The sequence below is a fragment of the Neovison vison genome, chromosome X (assembly GCF_020171115.1).
Source record: "Neovison vison isolate M4711 chromosome X, ASM_NN_V1, whole genome shotgun sequence".
Taxonomy (NCBI): domain Eukaryota; kingdom Metazoa; phylum Chordata; class Mammalia; order Carnivora; family Mustelidae; genus Neogale; species Neogale vison.
This window is the reverse complement of record NC_058105.1, coordinates 96,590,115-96,592,923: the sequence shown is the minus strand read 5'-3', so window position 1 is coordinate 96,592,923 and position 2,809 is coordinate 96,590,115. Positions and strand designations below refer to the sequence as shown.

The 2,809-nt window shown below is 55.2% G+C and overlaps 1 long non-coding RNA gene across 1 annotated transcript; it reads right to left on the bottom strand.

The window, feature by feature from the left end:
• Positions 1-674: 674 nt before the first annotated feature.
• On the bottom strand, positions 675-2,136 carry LOC122897017. The gene is made up of 4 exons (XR_006382455.1): positions 2,094-2,136; positions 1,803-1,974; positions 1,378-1,669; positions 675-937 (listed from the first exon to the last, which is right to left on the bottom strand). It is a non-coding gene; the product is annotated as an uncharacterized LOC122897017 (long non-coding RNA).
• Between the last annotated feature and the right edge of the window lie 673 nt (positions 2,137-2,809).

Sequence of the window (2,809 nt, the reverse complement as noted above, 5' to 3'; positions counted from 1 at the left end):
GTGCTCTCCTCACTGTCCAACCAAACCCCTCGCGCTCTGCCCTGATACCGGGAAGACGGGGCCTCTGGAATCAGACATCTGTCCAAACCCCACAGGAAGCGCGGCGGGCCTAATTAATTAATGTCTGTGGAACACCTGTACAGCCTCAAATGAGAGGTGCGAGGCGACCACAAGCCCAATTAATTAGCACCATTGATGGAGGCTTCCGGCCCCCCTCCTCTTCCATTCCAGCCGCCTTGCCCTGTCTCAGGGCAAAGTCAGGCCGGTGGTGGTGACGGGGCCACTGAGAGGCCAGAAGAGGATCCCACACCACAGGGCCACCAGCCCTTGGCATTCCCTGGACATCTTATGGACACGACCTCTTTCCTCAGAGACAATGGCTGTCTTCCTCAGAGCCTCTGAGCTTCTTCCTCAGATTAAATTCCTTTTCCCTCAGACGGGAGTACGAGAGCCAAGCCAGGCCACTGACCTCAAACTCCCGCCCCTGCTCGAAGGGGCCTGGGTCTCCTGAAAACGTCCGCAGAGGCCGAGCCCTCCAAGATAAACGCCAAGTTCTGACACCTACTGAGTTCTCTGCTTCCGACCTTCTCTTTTTCTCCTCCACTCTCCACTGTCACGGCTCAAGGGGAGGGCAGGAAGGGAAAGGAGAAAATGGACATGGGGTTGGGGGAAGGAATGTTTTATTAAAGCAAAGCACGTATGCAATCATCCATCAATGGAGCGTGGGAAATCAAACGGGGGCCTATTTCACATCGGATTCCTTGTACCTTTTATTACGTAAAAGATCGCTGCGTGTCTAATTGTCCAGCACAGACTTCAGCCGGTCCAGCTCCCTGCGCGTAAGTTCAAGGCTGCCGTGATGTTCCTTGGCTCACGGGCCATCAGAGTTCAGCAGGCCTGACGGCTAGCACAGCTGGGACCTGGGGCATCAGGGAAGCTGGAGGGGGTCACGCAAGGCGAGAGCGGCAAGGTCAGGGTCTGTGCCGCCCGGGTGTGCATGGCACTGACGTCGCCACCCCTCCCCAAAACCAGTCTGAGGCCTCCTTGCCCGGAAGAGGGGGGTACCATTCAGCTCATAAGAAAGCTATAAGGCTCAGGGAGCGGGGGCCGAGCTGAGGAGGTGTTGGGCTGTACGTGAGCTCTCCTCAGGGCGACACATCCATGCACAGGGACCCCTAGTCCCCCTTCTCTTTTGGCCACAAGCCTCTCTCCTCCTCAGGTTCCCCACCCCCAGCCCCGCATCCACCTCCTGTTTTTCCCTCCGCCACCAGCTGTTTTCCTGTCACCGGGGAGGATGAGGACAAGCCTGGAGCCGCGCACAGTGGCCCAGGCAGGCACTCCTGCCCCTCTGGGTGACAAGAGGGTTGTTTTCCTTACCTCTCCTGACCTCAGAGAGCAGGGGCCTCCGGCCACATGGCTCGGGCAGGGCAAGGGCCTGGGCCTGCTGGCCTGGCAGGCTGGGGAGAGACACGCTCAGAAATACCGAGAAAGGAACTGTCAGCCTTCATTATTAATCCCCAGTGTTAATATTTAATGTCAGAAAACTGCAACTCCCTTCTCCGCACGGGTCAGGCCAGCCAGAACTCTTCCGTCTCCGTCCCTCACAGCCGCACGCCAAGACGAGCAGAGCAGTCCAGGTTGAGTTCAAACGCGAGGTGCGAAGTGAATTCTAAAAAAACAAAAGTAAAACGAAATAAGACTAAGAAACTATTTCACGGCTCTTGAAATCAACCTTGCTCTTTAAACGTCTCTAGAACTACGCGTTGGAGCGCCAGAAAGTTTCGAAACGGGGCCAAGCTTACGTGTAACCTTTAAGCTAGAGAAGGGTTTTGATCTGCGCAGGGTTTTCATGCTGTTGACGTCGCAGACGGATTTCTTAATGGACATCCCGAGATGAATTCAGGGATGGAGCGCTGGGCTGGCTCCGCTCAGCAGAACATGAGACTCTTGATCTCAGGGTCGTGAGTTCAAGCCCTACATTGAGCACAGAGTTTACTTTAAAAGAAACTACCCCCCCCTCCCAAAAAAATGATGAATTCAAGGAATTGAAAAAACAGGAATATCTGCCACCGAGGCAACCGATTAACTCTTACCAACCAAAACCAGCTTGTTTCTGGGGTGCCTGGCCGGCTCCATGGGTTAAGCGGCTGACTCTTCATCTCAGCTCAGGCTTCAGTCTCAGGGTTGTGAGTTCAAGCCCCACGTTGGGCTCCATGCTGGGCATGGTGCCTACTTTAAAAAAGAAAAAAAAAAAAGGTTGTTTCTCAACCCGGGGCACACTGTCGGTATCTGGGGAAGGACAGTCCTTTATTGCACAGGGCTGTCCCACACGATATCCCTGCCCATTCACCCCGTATGGGCCCCTGATGTCGTGATCCTCAAAAACACCATTTCCAAACCCCGCTAGGTGGTAGGCAGTGCAGCTCTGGGTTGGGAGCCCCTGATCCAGGTGCACGGGGCTATCAACGTGGAATTTTCAGTGGGCAATGAAGGCAACAGGGTCTGGGTCTTGCCTCTACAAGGTGAGCTGCAGGGTATCTTGCTCTGGTGCCCACCCCACTGAGACACCAAGCCCACCAGCCCGACCCCAGGGCAGTGGCCTCTGCCCTTCTTGGCCCAGAGTGGGCTGCCACTTCCATCAGCGGTTGGGGAGTGGCTGCGGATTGCAAAGCTTTCATCTCTAGAACTTCAAAGAACAGCCTCGGAAAAAAAAGCCCAGGGCACAATTTTCCAGGATCCAGGAAACCAGATGAGTCACCTGTACCTTCCTCAGCTGGAACCACATCTACCAGGCCCACACCTCACCTTG